Raw genomic sequence first — 17,330 nt, 5'->3', positions numbered from 1 at the left:
GTTTCAGTCAAGCCATTTAAAAATATTTCTTGTTAACACAGTCTGGCTACAGAAAGGGCTCAAGGAAGGCATACCAAAGAATAAATTCTAAACTGGTCTTAAGGTATATAATTTGGAATAACTTCATTAACTTAGAAGCTGAAAAGACCCACCTGCTCCAGAGGATTTGGTCTACTACAAGGGCAACCAATCCTCTTCAGCGTTTACTACTACATACTATCTAGCAGTACAGAATTCAGTGTTCCCTGGAGACTCTTACCTTTATGAGTGACACTCAGACCTCCCCCTACCTATGAAAGAGAGATTGAGGTATATGTATGCTTTACTCTCCTCCTTTAAGTATGGTCTTAAGTAAAGAAATCTGATGATTGTTTACATGGACCCATGTTCCTTACCTAGAAACCACCTGCAAAAAATAAATTCTCCCTTCTTCCAAAGTTATTAAAAAATAAGCCAATTTCTATGTTAATGTTAAGGTTCTAACTAAATTAAATGGGACAAAGGATGAGCAGGAAGTTCGAAGTGTTCATTCCAAAATTCGTGACGCAAGGAAAAAGTAAAACCACACAGGCAGACAAAACAGGGGAAAGTTAGACAGAATGTCCGTCTTAACACAATTTCCTGGCTCCCAATGATTTTTGTCAGAATTTAAAAGATTAAAATGCAATAACACCTATTTTACCCAATAAAACTGTGTAAAAACATACATAAGCATTTGAGGCAAGAATCTCATGCCACAAAGCAAAACTTTTAAGATGGTAGCCAGAATGGTAGAAACAGCTGTCTAAGTTCCCCATAGAGAGATGAGCTCTAAGGTTCATACACAAAGGCAACCTGCTCAGAATCAAACTCCTTTTATATGTAGAGTAAAAGGGAGCCCATGAATTGCTTTAAGGTATCTCCTTTTATAAGCTGGAATTCAAATTTCCCTGAAGATCTTTTCTCAGGAGAAAAATAATCTTACTCTAAAGTCTCCATATCATGTAATATCAAAAAATGTAAATCCAAACATCTTTTCTCCTCTCCATCATTAGTGTAAAGCCTTATCCTGTAGGTACTAGTCACCAAAGAAGATCTGAATAAATAACTATTGTTTACTCCAGGAAAGAATATTTAGAATAAAACCTCTTTTGAAACCATTTATGAAAAATGTTTCTTTAACACTGATTGTAATCCTCATTATTTTAAAAAAAAACTTACATGCTCACCTTACATGACTTCCAACTATGCATACTATCTGCACTGAAATGAAACAGTAGATTGCACTACAAGATGTGCATTTTTTAAAGTCATGATAAATATTTCTATGCATTTCATTCCACTTCTGTCCTCATGATCTTAAACTATATTTAAAATTAAACTATGTAAAAACTCACCAAGTCAGTAGGAAGACTCTAATTTGTCTTGTCTAACAGGAAATCTTTGCTGGAAATAGAGATGATGAATCAGACTTAACAAGATTCTGAATCTCATGCAAGTCTTTACTTACTTAGGCTATTCTGAAAAGGGAAAATCTTACAAAAGCAGGTGATACATTAGCTAGGATTTACTAGTCAAAATTACCATTCTTATATCTCATCACTAGTTCTGAGAGCTCTATTTTCTAGTCATCTCTCAAAAAGATTATACTTAGAAATTAAAGTCAGAAATATTCAAGCTAATTCCTCTAATGAACTGGCCTATGAGTACAGCAAAAATGAAATAAGTGGCTTGCCCTGTGTCAATATTTACAAGATTTACAAGAGGGGAGTGACCACTTTTGCCAGCTACTTCACAAAATGCTCAAAGAATTACTATCAAGTTTCTATGTAAAAAAAACCCTTTATAAAAAGTGCTCTTGGTTGACCAGATGGCTTCACAGGCAAATCCTATCAAATGTTTAGAGAAGAGTTAACACCTATCCTTCTCAAGCTCTTCCAAAATATAGCAGAGGGAAGAACACTCCCAAACTCATTCTACAAGGCCACCATCACATCACCCTGATACCAAAACCACACAAAGATGTCACACAAAAAAGAAAACTACAGGCCAATATCACTGACGAACACAGATGCAAAAATCCTCAACAAAAGCCTAGCAAACAGAATCCAACAACACATTAAAAGGATCATACACCATGATCAAGTGGGGTTTATCCCAGGAATGCAAGGATTCTTCAGTATATGCAAATCATTCAATGTGATACACCATATAAACAAATCGAAGGATAAAAACCATATGATCAACTCAACAGATGCAGAAAAAGCTTTCGACAAAATTCAACACCGATTTATGATAAAAACTCTCCAGAAAGTAGGCATAGAGGGAACCTACCTCAACATAATAAAAGCCGTATATGACAAACCCACAGCCAACATCATTCTCAATGGTGAAAAACTGAAAGCATTTCCTCTAGGATCAGGAACAAGACAAGGTTGCCCACTCTCACCACTATTATTCAACATAGTTTTGGACGTTTTAGCCACGGCAATCAGAGAAGAAAAAGAAATAAAAGAAATCCAAATCAGAAAAGAAAAATTAGAACTGTCACTGTTTGCAGATGACATGATACTATACACAGAGAATCCTAAAGATGCTACCAGAAAACTAGAAAACTACTAGAGCTAATCAATGAATTTGGTAAAGTAGCAGGATACAAAATTAATGCACAGAAATCTCTTGCATTCCTATACACTAATGACAAAAAATCTGAAAGAGAAATTAAGGAAACACTCCCATTTACCACTGCAACAAAAAGAATAAATTACCTAGGAATAAACCTACCTAGGGAGACAAAAGACCTGTAGGCAGAAAACTGTAAGACACTAAAGAAAGAAATTAAAGATGACATAAACAGATGGAGAGATATTCCATGTTCTTGTATTGGAAGAATCAACATTGTGAAAATGACTATACTACTACCTAAAGCAACCTACAGATTTAATTCAATCCCTATCAAATTACCAATGGCATTTTTCACAGAACTAGAACAAAAAAATTTCACAATTTGTATGGAAACACAAAAGACCCCGAATAGCCAGAGCAATCCTGAGAAAGAAAAATGGAGCTGGAGGAATCAGGCTCCTGCACTTCAGACTATACTACAAAGCTACAGTAATCAAGACAATATGGTACTGGCACAAAAACAGAAATATAGATCAGTGGAACAGGATAGAAAGCCCAGAGATAAACCCACACACATATGGTTACCTTGTCTTTGATAAAGGAGGCAAGAATGTACAATGGAGAAAAGACATCCTCTTCAATAAGTGGTGCTGGGAAAACTGGACAGCTACATGTAAAAGAATGAAATTAGAACCACTTCCTAACACCATACACAAAAATAAACTCAAAATGGATTAAAGATCTAAATGTAAGGCCAGACACTATAAAACTCTTAGAGGAAAACATAGGCAGAACACTCTATGACATAAATCACAGCAAGATCCTTTTTGACCCACCTCCTAGAGAAATGGAAATAAAAACAAAAATAAACAAAAAGGACCTAATGAAACTTAAAAGCTTTTGCACAGCAAAGGAAACCATAAACAAGACGAAAAGACAACCCTCGGAATGGGAGAAAATATTTGCAAACGAAGCAACTGACAAAGGATTAATCTCCAAAATATATAAGCAGCTCATGCAGCTTAATATCAAAATAACAACCCAATCCAAAAATGGGCAGAAGACCTAAATAGACATTTCTCCAAAGAAGATATACAGATTACCAACAAACACATGAAAGGATGCTCAACATCACTAATCGTTAGAGAAATGCAAATGAAAACTACAATGAGGTATCACCTCACACCAGTCAGAATGGCCATCATCAAAAAATCTGCAAACAATAAATGCTGGAGAGGGTGTGGAGAAAAGGGAACCCTCCTGCACTGTTGGTGGGAATGTAAACTGATACAGCCACTATGGAGAACAGTATGGAGGTTCCTTAAAAAACTAAAAATAGAACTGCCATATGACCCAGCAAACCCACTACTGGGCATATACCCTGAGAAAACCATAATTCAAAAAGAGACATGTACCACAATGTTCACTGCAGCACTATTTACAATAGCCAGGACATGGAAGCAACCTAAGTGTCCATCAACAGATGAGTGGGTAAAGAAGATGAGGCACATATATACAATGGAATATTACTCAGCCATAAAAAGAAATGAAATTAAGTTATTTGTACTGAGGTGGATGGACCTAGAGTCTGTCATACAGAGTGAAGTCAGAATGAGAAAAACAAATACCATATGCTAACACATATATACAGAATCTTAAAAAAAAAATGGTTCTGAAGAACCTAGGGGCAGGACAGGAATCAAGACATGGACGTAGAGAATGGACTTGAGGACACAGGGAGGGGGAAGGGTAAGCTGGGATGAAGTGAGAGAGTAGCACTGATGTATATACACTACCAAATGTAAAATAGATATCTAGTGGGAAGCAGCTGCATAGCACAGGGAGATCAGCTTGGTGCTCTGTGACCACCTAGAGGGGTGGGATAGGGAGGGTGGGAGGGAGGCTCAAGAGGGAGGGGATATGGGATACATGTATACATACAGCTGATTCACTTTGTTATACAGCAGAAATTAACACCACATTGTAAAGTAATTATACTCCCATAAAGATGTTAAAGAAAAAAAAAGTGCTCTGGGTAAATTACACTGAAGCAAGATACGTTTAAACAAAGCCATGTATCCTATGGTTTTAATAAACAGCTGCCACACTGAGGTGGCTGTTGAAGACTGGTGAGGCATCTTAGCTAAACACCACCCCCCCAACACCTAAATAATCTACCATAGCCTACAAAGTCACTCAAAACAGAAACAGGGATAAGAGCGGTTGCAAGGGTTCTAGGAGTATAACCTAGGCAGGAAATTCTGGTGCTATCTTCCTTTTTGTGGGAAAATGAAGTACTGCACACACTGTAGGTGATTCTTAAAAAACAGCATCTTGGGACCTCCTTGGTGGCTAGTGGTTAAGACACCACGCTCCCAGTGCTGGGGGCACGGGTTCGATCCCTGGCTGGGGAACTAAGATCCCACATGCCACAAGGCGCAGCCAAGGAAATAAAAGAATTAACAATAAAAATTAAATTAAAAAAATTTACTAGCTCCTCTTTGCTGCTTTCATTTCAAAAACAAAAACAGAATCTTTTCCTGAAAATGTAAATGCTATCTTTAACTGGTACACTGGTACAAATAAGTTCCTCTTACTTTGGTTAACCAAGTCTAGTTACTGTCAGTAATGGAACGAGCCCTCACCAAAAGCTGTACTGAACTATTGACTCTAAAACAGGACAAGTCACGATCAGAAGATTTAGAGTAGCAAGAGTCAGGCCGAATTCATTTAACAGATTATTTACTGCACACCAACTGTGTTTAAGGTTTCGGTTTCTCAGTTAATTTGCTTGAATGAACACTTTTAGGCCTAGTGGACTGGCAAAATTTAGAGTCTGACAATACCGATAAGGACTGGGAGGAACAGCAGCACTTTCACACTGCTGGTAGGAAGACATATTAGCACAACCACGTTGAAAAACAGTTTTTTCTTATCTAATAAAACTAAAGATTGGGACTTCCCTGGTGGTACAGTGATTAAGTATCCCCCTGCCAATGCAGGGGACAGGGGTTCGATCCCTGGTCCAGGAAGATCCCACATGCTGAGGAGTAACTAAGCCCGTGTGCCACAACTACTGAGCCCGCACGCCCTAGGGCCTGTGCTGCGCAACAAGAGAGGCCACCACAATGAGAAGCCCACTTGCCGCAACTAGAGAAAGCCTGAGCGCAAGAATGAAGACCCAATGCAGCCAAAAATAAATAAATAAAATTTTTTAAAATGTTAAAAAAAAATTAAAGATCCATTGTTCAGTTTGTTAAAAACTAAACAATTCTACCCCCAAATACAGCCAAGAGAAAGTCCTGCACATGTCCATCAGTGCACATAAATAAGAACATGCACAGCAGCAGTGTTCCTAACAGGCAAAACATCAACAGTAGAATGGATACACAAATTGGGGTATATTCATGACAGGGTTCTACATGGCAATGAAATTACGGTTCTACGTAACAACATGGATGAACTTTACAAACATATAGTTAGATTCTGAAAGAAGACATAAAAGAACACATATAGTATTATTCCATTTAATGTATATAAAGTTCAAAAACAGACAAAACTAAGTTCTATTGGTTTGCAATGAATCCCAGGTAGTAAAATCACAAAGGAAAGGAAACTACCATCACAAATGTCAGGTTAGTGACACCTGGCTATGGGTTACGCTCTACAAGTAACACAACACAGCAAGCTTCTTCTGGGCGCTGGCAACGGTATATTTCTGGGTCTAATTGGTGGTTATATAAGTACTTGCTTTTTTTTTTTTTTTTGCGGTACGCGGGCCTCTCACTGCTGTGGCCTCTCCCATTGCGGAGCACAGGCTCCGGACGCGCAGGCTCAGCGGCCATGGCTCACGGGCCCAGCCGCTCCGCGGCATGTGGGATCTTCCCGGACCGGGGCACGAACCCGTGTCCCCTGCATCAGCAGGCGGACCCTCAACCACTGCGCCACCAGGGAAGCCAGTACTTGCTTCTTATAATTAAACTTTAAACTATACAGTTATGTTTTGTGTATTTTTCTATGGGTTATATTTCAAAATAAAAATGCATTAAAATAAAATCATAATTTAAAATGCATTAAAATATGCAATAAAATTACTCAATAGAGTATATGTGCATGTGTGTATATATCTCCTCCAATGTCTAAGGGTGAATATAGTGTATTGCACAGAATATACCCTTGATGTTTTTTTTTCAAAGACAGTTCAGGATGAGAACTCAGTAATAAATGCAGGGCCACCCAGGAATGAATATCTATAGACAGGCTTTCCTATTATACATTCTTTCTCTGAATTTAAATGCAATACCTAAGATCTGCATTCCTGCGAAATTTTCGGTACTGACACAAATGTTTAAATCTATGTATGACTACTCACCAGGAGCCATTAGTTAATATCCAAATTATTATAAGATACAAACAAAAGCTTTTGAAAAAGCAAAGCCAGGACACAAGTATTTTTTGGTATTACCTTTTTAGTTTAATCATGTCCTCTGATGGAACCTCCAATGATTTCCATCTCAACTCTGAGTAAAAGCCGAAGTTCTTACAATAACTGAAAAGGCCCTGCACAATCTGGACCTCATTACCTCTCTGGCCTCATCTCCAATTATTTTCTCCAGAGTTCACTGTGTTCCAGCCACACTGGCCTTCTCTGCTGCTGTTCCTCAGACAGAATAGGCTCATTCCTGCCTCAGGGCTTTGCATTTGCCCTTTCTTCTACCTGGATAACTCTTCCCCTAGATATTCTCTTGGCACACTCCCTCCCCATTGTTGGGGCTTTCCCTAATAACCACCATCTCTGTGAGGCCTTCCCTGACACCCTTAAGCATGTCATCCCCTCCCCCCAAGCCATAATCCTATTTCTCCTGCATTGCTTCATTTTTTTCTATAGCACGCAAAGTCATTTACCACACTTTACCTGAGATGTAGGAAGGCAGACTCTTGTCTGTTTTGTTGCTGTACCCAGACAGTGTCCGGCAAGTGGAAGATCAGAAACAAATACTTATCTAATAAATGACTGAATTAATCTCCTCTTCTTTTGGATTTCTATCCTTGAAAGATTAGACAATAACTTTATACATTTGAAAAAAAGAAGGCTTCCCTTCTCTGTAAGTCAAATTTATTAACAAAGTTTGTTTTACTAACAAGTTTCAGATTTATGCTCTTATTAGTACTGAGTCACAGGTAAGACTTATAAAAAGTTGATACAAACTAAACTGTATTTTCCCCTAAAACAAATGTGCAGTGCATGTTTTAGTGACGGCAATGCTGGGAGAGCCCAGAGAGACAAAAGACGAGCTCTCCTGTACTGCTGGTGCGGGTGTGCGCTGCCGTAACCACCAAGGGAGTTACTCAACAAGATGTAGCAACGAAGACTGAGTGATTGCTTCCTTTATTTATACTTTTCATTAAAGTTTCTTTTTTTAATGAGCTTATTTTCTTTAAAGTCAGGAAAAAAGGTGTGTTAAAAAAAGAATTATGCAAACAAAATATAATTTCAAGAAGAAGGTTCTTTATATTATACTTTGATGCCCACAGAAACAGTAAAGTCTTCTGTTATGTATCCAGATGAAATATCCCAAGACAGTAACTACAGTTAAAAGAAAAAAATATTTTTGACTTAGGAACTAAAACTTTTTATAGCAGAGTTTCCAGAGTGGAAGGGAAAACAAAACCCCATGGTGTTAGTATTCCACATAAGAACATACTTTTATTCTAAAGAAAGATTTAAAATAGGAACATTTCTCTGCAGCATAAAACATGGAATTGACAGGATAAAGAGCAGGTAAAGAACTCCATTCAAACTTAGTGATTACAACATAAGGAAGAAAAGTCACTGAACAATTCACTGCCTACTGAGTGATTACACATACTTCTGAGTATGCAGATAGAGCTTATACTTTTGGTGGAATACTTCACCGAAAATAAAGGCAGAATAAGCCTAGATCCGAAGGTTACTTTCCAACCACAATAACTTGTGACATGAACCATATCCTAGGACATAAACAAATCTGAAAGAAAATACACAGGCACCTGATATTCTACAGTTATATTTATTACTAAGATTTCCATTTTAAGGTCTTATCAATTACTTTTAAAAATACTTAGCACATAAATTCTTAAAGATAGTTGATATACTCAAGAAAGGAAGTCCTACTCAAACACTTCAGCTGGCGGAGTGTATTATTAGAGAAGAGTAACCGTTTTCATTTGTAACACTTTAACATTCCAAGTGCTCAAAGCTCTGAACAGGATCCACCTTTAAAGTGGGAAAAAAAACAACAACCCTAGAACATAAAAATTAAAAATACACCCTGGGACTTCCCTGGTGGCTCAGTGGTTAAGAATCCGCCTGCCTGTGCAGGGAACATGGGTTCGATACCTGGCCCGGGAAGATCCCACATGCTGTGGAGCAACTAAGCCCGTGTACCACAACTACTGAGCCCGTGCTCTAGAGCCCATGAGCCACAACTACTGAGCCTGCATGCCACAACTACTGAAGCCCGTCCTCCACAACAAGAAAAGCCACCGCGATGAGAAGTCCGTGCACCGCAACGAAGAGTAGCCCCTGCTCGCCGCAACTAGAGAAAGCCCGCACACAGCAATGAAGACCCAACGCAGCCAATAAATAAGTAAATAAATAAATTTAAAAAATACACCCAACCTCACAATAATGACTAAAGTATAGTGGATTAAAGACTCCAGAAAAAAAAATATAAATGAAAACTAGGACTTCCCTGGTGGCGCAGTGGTTAAGAATCCACCTGTCAAAGCAGGGGACACGGGTTCGAGCCCTGATCCGGAAGATCCCACATGTGGTGCTGCAACTAAGCCCATGCGCAAACTACTGAGGCTGCACTCTAGAGCCCATGAGCCACAACTACTGAAGCCCGCATGCCTAAAGCCCGTGCTCCACAGCAGAGAAGCCACCACAGTGAGAAGCCCACGCACTGCAATGAAGAGTAGCCCCTGCTCATCACAACTAGAGAAAGCCCACATTCAGCAACGAAGACCCAACACAGCCAAAAAAAAAAGAAGAAAAGAAAACCATTGGTCATTGAAACATATGGTCCCTGAACAAAATTTATCTGTAATAATTCTAATCTAAGGTAAAGGTTTACTTTTTTTTTTTTTTTTTTTTGAGGTATGCGGGCCTCTCACTGCTGTGGCCTCTCCCGTTGTGGAGCACAGGCTCTGGACGCGCAGGCTCAGTGGCCATGGCTCACGGGCCTAGCCGCTCCGCGGCATGTGGTATCTTCCCGGACCGGGGCACGAACCTGCATCCCCTGCATCGGCAGGCGGACTCTCAACCACTGCGCCACCAGCGAAGCCCAAAGGCTTACATTTTTAAAATGTCTAATTTGGCTAAGAATGCTCCAAGAAACTCCTTCATAAGTATCAGCTACATTTGGTTCATGATGAATTTGTAAGACAAGAATTGAATGAACTAGGTTGGCAATCAACCAACTAAATACTAGTCCTACATTTAATGAGTCGGAAGTATTCTAGGAGTTAAAAAGTAATGACAGAAAACATGTAACGGAGAAAGGGAAAACGTGAGTAGTTACTGATGTTTATGAAAATCAGCTATTGGATATGAGACAATAAAAATATAAAATGTTAAATGCAAAGGTTGCCAAATTTATCAGAGTCCATAAAGAACCCACAGGATGGGCTTCCCTGGTGGCGCAGTGGTGGAGAGTCCGCCTGCCGATGCAGGGGACACGGGTTCGTGCCCCAGTCCAGGAAGATCCCACATGCCGCGGAGCGGCTGGGCCCGGGAGCCATGGCCGCTGGGCCTGCGCGTCCGGAGCCTGTGCTCCACAACGGGAGAGGCCACAACAGTGAGAGGCCCGCGTACCGCAAAAAAAAAAAAAAGAATCCACAGGAAAAGAACATTTCAGAGCCTCTGGCCTTAGTAAAAGAAAACTGGCATTTCAAGTTAGAGAAGGTTTTCCTCATCCCTTCCTCTCCTTCAAAGGATGATTGTGAATACCAAAGTGGTAAACCAAATGGGAGAATTCAAATAAGATACTTAGGACAAAAATCAAGCCACCCAAGCAATAACAAGGAAGAAGGAGGAGGAGGAAAACACCACATGAGGTGGTTGTTCACTGAAGTTCTGTCTGTAATGGCAAAAAAAAAAAAAGGAAACAATTTAAATATCCATCGAAGGGGTTTGGGAAAACTGTGAAATATACATACAGAGAAATTAAAAAATTAAACAGCTGAAATGAGGGACCTAGATCTACATGTATCCAGATGGACAGATCCTGAAAAACAAGAGTAAATGAAAAAATGACTGCAATAGAATTTATTTATACATTCACACACACACTCTGCACAGGATGCACACTAAGTTTATGGTCATACATTGTCTCTGGGGAGTGAGGTGGGAAAAAGGACTGAGAAAGTGAATGAAGAGGACTTCAGCTGAAGGTCTCACAGTCTCTCTACTTTTTGTTCGGCTTTCTTTTTCTTTTTTTTAAAAAATATTTATTTATTTATTTGGCTGCGTTGGGTCTTAGTTGCAGCATGCGGGATCTTCGTTGTGGTGCGGGATCTTTTGTTGTGGCACACGGGCTTCTCTCTAGTTGCGGCACACAGGCTCCAGAGCGTACGCACGGCTTAGTTGCCCCTGGGCATGTGGGACCTTAGTTCCCCGACCAGAGATCAAACCCCTGGTCCCCTGCACTGGAAAGCAGACTCTCAACCACTGGACCACCAGGGAAGTCCCCAAAAACAATGAATTTAGAGGGAAAAGTAGATTAGAAAAGCTTTAAAAAGTTGACATCAGAGTAGTCTGAATCAAACCAAAAAAGCCAATGAATTCAGTCCAGATCTTCTCAATAATAAAAAATTTAGCTCTTGGTGAAATATTTTCCCCAGTTGATGGGAACACAGCACCGGGGTTACTTAAGCAGAGGGAGTAAAGAGACTGACGTTATATACTTCAGTAAGAAAGTACATTTTAAATAAGGATAACACTCATCCTAACCCAGTATATCCTCAGAGACTGTCAATCCTCACAAGGAACCATATTTCCACAGAACACCTTCTCCTTCCTCTCCATCATCTACCTCTAACCTGAACACCTGTCCTCCCACTTTCCCTAATTTTACTCACTCTCCTCTAAGACCAACCTCTCCTTCAACCACCTCAAAGTATAGTACCTAAACTCAAAGACAGATTTTTAAAAAGAAAACTTGAGACTTTTGGAAATGATTTAAATGCTTTTCCCCCCTTTCAAATCTGTTTTTCCTCCCTCTTGCTTCACTTTTTCCATTGCCCAACCTGTTTTTTTCCTTCTTTTCTCTGGCTGACCAACAGTTGCTTTCAACTGCTAGCAAGCCTCTGGCATGTTTATACTTTTCCCTTCTTAAGGAAAAGATACTCCAAGTAAATCGAACAAAATGCCTCTCCATAGCCCAAGAGCAAATAAAGGGAAAATAACTTAAAAGTAAAAAATACTAATACTTTGCTGCCTTTCATTTTCATTACGGATAGGAATAAAGTTCTAACTACCAAATAAGACAGCAAAACCAAACTTACATTTTATCATCCTCATAACATTTAAATTTATCTAGGGTCCTCTGTTTCACAGGTCCCTTTGGTTAAGAATCATAAGGCCACTGAGAATAGGTCTGTACAGTTGAGTACTACAGCCTAATGGAAACCATAATCTCAAGATTCACAGTAGAGATACACGCGGAGCACTCCCACCCCCATCTTCCTTGTCTTTTTATTTTTTAATTTTTTGGCCATGCTAATTTTCTCTGTATCACTCAAATTTTAGCAGACGTGCTGCCAAAGCCAGCGCTTCCTTATCTTCTTTAAAGGGGCTTCTAAGGTCGTTTCGTGGTAAATGCTTTAAGCTATATAACCATTCCCTCACAAGCAGCATTCAACGCTTCACCGTCTTCCAAGTACTTTGACATTCATGATCTTATTTGGGATTTATTAACAGCTCTGTGAGGCGTGCAGGGCAAGTATTTTACAAATAAGGAAACAGAAGCTCAGAGGTTACAATCTACCATGGTTACATGGCTATTAAGGGGGCTGAGTTAAGACTGAAGTCTTTCAACTTCTAATCCAATACTTTAATTCCTGTGGCTAGGTGATTCTTAGATGAGGTATTATTCAACACGGAGGAACTGGAAAAATACCCGATAGAAAATACATATATATATATATATATATATATATATACGTGTGCGTATATATATATATATATATATATACACCCTAACTTTCGATTCTGATTTCGTTTTCAAGTGGCAACTCTGTTGAAAACGATGTTCTTTTGTTCTAACAAATTCTGAGCACAATTATTAATGACACCTGGGCAAACTGTTGATCGGCTCATGCCTACTTTCAAGACTAGACCCTGGGAACAAATCATATGTCCTCACATTTTTTTAAGGACTTTCCATATTTTAGCACCTAATCATCATTAATTTTTAAAAATAAAATGTCTACTTTTCTAACATGCCAGAGTATTTTCTAGTCTGAGTTTACAAAAAACCAGTGTCTTTTCCCCAGGAGATCTCTCTCTCCTTTGCCACAAGCTTACAGAATTAAAAAGCACAATTTCTATCATTCCTTAATTATATTCATCTGAAAAGTCTAACATGACGAAAATACTAAATGGCACTATCTTCTACCCAGTTGCTCAAGCCAAAACCCCTATCTTCTCATATCGCAACTATCAGCAAGTCCTGTCAGCTGTCCGGCTTCCTAATACAGTCCACATTTATCCATCTCAAATTTTACCCATTTCTGTGCAGTTTTCTCTCATCTGAACCAGCGGTAACTGGTGTCTAACTGATCTTCCAGCTTCCTCTGTAGCACAATCTATTTGCCACACAGTAGCCACAATGAACTTTAAAAAGGTAAATCATATCATGTCCCTCTTCCATTTAACCACACTTAGAACAAAATTCAGTCTCTTTACCCGACCCTATAGGGTCCTATAAAAACTGGTCCATTATGCCAAATTTATCACCTATCCCTCACTCCAAACACACTGACTGGCCTTCTTTCTATAAATAAGCCAAGCCTGTTTCCACCTCAGGGTCTTAGTGCTATCTTCCCTCAGCCTGGAAGACCCTTCTCCTAGTTATTCACATTACTTGCTTCTTGTTATTTATGTTTAGCTCAACACTCATCTCTTTTAAAAAAGGCCTTCTGGGGACTTCCCTGGTGGTCTAGTGGATAAGACTCCCAATGCAGAGGGCCCAGGTTCGATCCCTGGTCGGGGAACTAGATCCCTCATGCATGCCGCAACTAAGAAGTCCTCATGCCGCAGTGAAGATCACTCGCGCCGCAACTAAGACCCGGCACAGCCAAAATAAATAAATAAATGTTTTGTTTTGTTTTGTTTTAATTAGAAATCAAAAAAGGCCTTCTGTGACCACAGCCAAAAGTAGCAGCCCCATCCCTACTTTTCCATGGATTTGTTTTGTGTGAATTAACCCTCTACACTGTCTACAGTTTATAGAGCCTGATCATCTTCTGAGTGCACTTATAATACTGACATTCTGGTCCTGCAAGTCTGAAAACCAGAACCTAGACAGTGGGGGCTCTGCTGAGATAATGCCCAGTTCAAGGTCAGAAGCAGCCCCTGGTCTTTTTCTTGTTTGGGTCCAACAGACACTTGATTAAACTTTCTTTCTTCTTTTGGGTGTAAAAATTTTTAACAAAGCCATCCTTGATCTTTGAAACTTTTCTTATTGTATCCACTTAGGCTTCTCTTTTTAAAAATTATAGTATCAAGCCTGTAGACTCTGTCTTGCCTTAAAGAAATCACTAGTTTTGCTGACCACTAGGCCTTACTCTGTAGTACACAGTTTATTTTCTATCAGTTAAGGGAAACAACTGATCATAATGGGACTGGGAGCTGAGATCTGTTTCCTGAGATGGGAAACTGGCTTACAAGTAGAAAAATAAAAGGTAGACGTAAAAGCATTTTTGGAGATGGCGATATAAATAATAACAAAAATTGCAACAAATGCCTTTTGGGTGATAGTAAAAAACCAAGAAAACTTGCTAATGCTGCTTAATTCTTCAGGAGTAAAAGGCTGAAGTGATCTGAGTAAAGTGAAGGGAGTTCTCTGCTATGAGCCTGAACACGCTTTGAGGGCAAGGGACTTGTACCCAGATAATCCTGTATTGTGCCTGGCACACAGAAGGTGCTTCATAACATCTGGTGAATAAAGGAATTAGCAAAATATTCTAGAGATACAAAAGGATTTAATGGATATCCAGTAAAATGTTTTACAGATTGTTTTCCAGTCTTACCTAATGCGACTGTTCAAATTAAGTCAACTGTCAGGATACCTAATTCTACTGCTCAGTCTACATTCGCAACAGAATTAAAGCGGCTATAGAAACTGGATTCCTCCCCAAGGATGTGAGGTTACAAATATAAATTTGCAACTCTATTTGTTCTTGGCCCTCTGTAACCTCTTCTTCCTTTCAATTCAACCAAACCTTAACTGATTAAAGCTGCACATATTTGACTCTGATCCTCAAGCTGTAAAAAGGCTCTTTTACTCTATTTCCTGAAAACCCTTTCCTTCAAAGCAACGAGTCATCTTATTAGCTGAATCAAATTATTATCAAATAGAGGTCCCTTTTTGGGAGAGCTTATGGATTATTTAAATTTTGGAAGACTAAGTTTCTCCCACCTATACAACTAGTAGAGTCACAGCAAAAAACAGATTTTTATCCTAAGTCCAACAACTACTCTGAGCATTAATAAATGTGTTCCCATTGCTTAAGGCCTAAAGTCAATCAACCATAAAAAATATGCACTGAATACAGTTTGGATGTCCAGTCCCATGTTAAATCACCAGCCTCACTACTACCAATTTCTTTGCTTGGTTTGAATTAAAAGAAAATGTTTCTGGCCTTGAAGAGCCAGGAAAAGACTCAACTTACAGTTAAAAGAAGAACTCATATTTTCAAGAACTGAGGGTTCCTCCTCAATATATAAATTTTCCTCCTTTAAACAATTTCCCTACCATCCTTTTCAGTATACTTGGTCTTTAAATAGGAAGCCATTTAGAAGACACAAAAATTATTTCTCCATCTATTCATCCCTGGAAACTAGATGGAACAAAAGCTCAGTAAAATCAGTTTTAAAAATCTAGATAGGGCCTCCCTGGTGGCGCAGTGGTTGAGAGTCCGCCTGCCGATGCAGGGGACACGGGTTCGTGCCCCGGTCTGGGAAGATCCCACATGCTGCGGAGCGGCTGGGCCCGTGAGCCATGGCCGCTGAGCCTGCGCGTCTGGAGCCTGTGCTCCGCAACGGGAGAGGCCACAACAGTGAGAGGCCTGCGTACCGCAAAAAAAAAAAAAAAATCTAGATAGTCAGCTAGTATTCAAATAAAAAAGGGAAGCTTTGGACTCTAGACACAAATTCATTTCAAATATTAAAAACTTACAGAACTCATAAATAAACTCACTTTTAAGGAAAAGTTACAAAATGCAGGTAAGAGTTAACACTACCACTTTACCTTTATTGCCAGAGGTAGTTACATGAAGATCTGTCCCACAAAGGTCAACATTTTATTGGGTCTTTCAAAATCAATTCTTCACAATGAGAAACGGACATCAGTTAAATAAACTGTTAGAACAGAACAAGTCAATATATTTATAAGCTCTTGCTGTCCTTGGGACCTGAATTCTAGTGTAGGCTTTGTAGATACTTTGCTAAATCTAAGTTTTCTTATATTTAAATTGAGGGCAACTGTCCAAGGCTCTCTAAGCTCCCTTCTAGAACTAAAGTTCTATGACCCTTTGGAAAAACTGTTAAAATGACATCTGCCTCTCTACACATATGCTTTTAAAAAAATAAAAGCAATATGTACTCAGTATAAATAATTCAAAAGTTATAGGAAGCTATAATTGAAAAGTAAAAGTTACCTCCCAGACACCCAAGTCCCTCTTTCCTAAGCCTAAAGACAACCACTGTTTTCTTTTGTAGCCTCAGAAACAAGCAAAAAAACACACAAAACCAAAAAAAGGCATGTACCAGCACAGACACACACACACACACACACACACACACACACACACACACACACTCACTCATACTCCTTGGAGGCACACACATACCTTGATCTTTCTAAAGGCTGCAAGGAATTCCACTGTACCCTGCTGTGTGGTTTCTGGGTTTTTGCTACTGCAAACAATGTAGCAGATAGGTGTATCTGAACATAAATGCAGCAAGCCCAAGTCTAAGCACTGTTTATTTTGATAGATAATGCCAAAGTGCTCAACAAAATGTTGTACCAATATATACTCCCCATCCACATGACTGAATGCTCAATTCTCCCACACCTTTGAGTACAAGGAAGCACAAAGAGTAGGTGAGAGTGAGCAACTTGTACTGCAGATTCTATTAATTCCAAGGAGATCAAGTTCTATCTTAGATCAGGATGTGGATTTAATAGCATGTATGGCTAAATTCCTCCGCATATAATCTGGCCACTTTCACCCAGAGATGGATATCGGTACACTGAAAAATCAATTTAGTTCCTTATCTTCTTCACTGCCAGAGGATCCCTATTAATTCAGCTGTTTATTCCCAAGTTAAATGGAATAGTACATGATCTCAGAGTTGATAAGTGTTAACAGAGTACACAGAAGTAACTCCTGGGTATTTTTAAAGTGTTTTTTAATTAAATAACTGGTATAATGTCTAGCATGGAGTAGATGCTCAA

At 39.2% G+C, this 17,330-nt stretch overlaps 1 protein-coding gene across 4 annotated transcripts in view; it reads right to left on the bottom strand.

The window, feature by feature from the left end:
• SPOP (speckle type BTB/POZ protein) overlaps positions 1-17,330 on the bottom strand; it is a 67,880-nt gene that overhangs the window by 29,406 nt on the left and 21,144 nt on the right. The window contains exon 2 of one of the 4 annotated variants that reach the window (XM_019924919.3): positions 1,377-1,425. The exons of the other annotated variants lie outside the window; for them this stretch is intronic. The gene's annotated coding sequence lies outside the window, so the exon portion shown is untranslated. The remainder of the gene's footprint in view (positions 1-1,376; positions 1,426-17,330) is intronic. 4 annotated transcript variants of the gene reach the window in all.

The sequence above is a fragment of the Tursiops truncatus genome, chromosome 20, assembly GCF_011762595.2.
Source record: "Tursiops truncatus isolate mTurTru1 chromosome 20, mTurTru1.mat.Y, whole genome shotgun sequence".
Lineage (NCBI taxonomy): Eukaryota > Metazoa > Chordata > Mammalia > Artiodactyla > Delphinidae > Tursiops > Tursiops truncatus.
Note: the sequence above shows the minus strand (reverse complement) of the source record. Positions and strands in the feature narration are given on the sequence as shown.